General features: G+C 36.2%; 1 protein-coding gene across 1 annotated transcript in view; it reads right to left on the bottom strand.

Moving 5' to 3' along the window:
• LOC119581628 (MAP/microtubule affinity-regulating kinase 3-like) overlaps positions 1 to 967 on the bottom strand; it is a gene marked incomplete in the record, with an annotated part of 89,364 nt that overhangs the window by 5,042 nt on the left and 83,355 nt on the right.

Raw genomic sequence — 967 nt, 5'->3', positions numbered from 1 at the left:
AATAGTAATATATGTATATAATGAAAAATATATATTCATACATAAATGAATACTAAATAAAATTCTCATGGTGGTAATTCTCACCACCTCTTAGATTCTGACTTACAAAAAAGAAAAGAACGAGAAACAAAAAAACAAATATTGACATCAAATAAACATTTTACTTCTGATTAAAAAGCACTATGCAACTTGTATCCATGCAACATGACTACTGCTTTTCATTCAAACATAAAAATTATGAATTATGGCAAGTTCTACTAGCAGGCAAACTTATGGAATCTAATACATAGCAACTTACAGAAATCAACATACAAATATTACAGTAAGCAATCTTCCCATATACTTTTACATTTACGTATTAAACCCACCAAATGTATGGCAATCAAACATCTTGGAACATTCATTATGTCTAGGGTGGAGCAACAGAAACCTTTGAAATTCAGCCAAGTAATTTTTTTTCATCAAGAACCTTAATCCCTCCAAAATATTCAAGCCCCTTTCATGATGAATGCTGAAATGATGCGTGGTTTCACCCCAAACTTTAAAATTTTCCACAGTTTTAAGAAAGGAAGCCACTTCTGAACAACATGGCTTCACATCTGCTTTATTAGCAATATTAACTCCCATCACATTTGTGGCTCTTTACTGCAGTCAGTCCCAAGATATTTCCATGCAATCTTCAGGTCACATATCTTTTATAACGCTTCAATCCCCACCCCACCCCATCCCACACCCCATTCCGATTACCTTCTGGCATCTGATACAAGAGACAATCCAAGAACACCAGTCTTCTCTACTTACAACCACCACGAAGTCCATCTCTTGCCAATACATCTACTGTAAACCTACTTTCCAAGACCAAGACCAAGACAGAGGAGTCAGCGGCTACGAACGTCTTCCCTAGCTGCACTACGAAGAACATTCAAATCCACACCTGGTGACCTCCTTCATTTCCTTTTCCTTCTTT

The sequence above is a fragment of the Penaeus monodon genome, chromosome 15, assembly GCF_015228065.2.
Source record: "Penaeus monodon isolate SGIC_2016 chromosome 15, NSTDA_Pmon_1, whole genome shotgun sequence".
In the NCBI taxonomy this organism is placed as follows: Eukaryota; Metazoa; Arthropoda; class Malacostraca; order Decapoda; family Penaeidae; genus Penaeus; species Penaeus monodon.
This window is presented reverse-complemented; position numbering and strand designations above follow the sequence as displayed.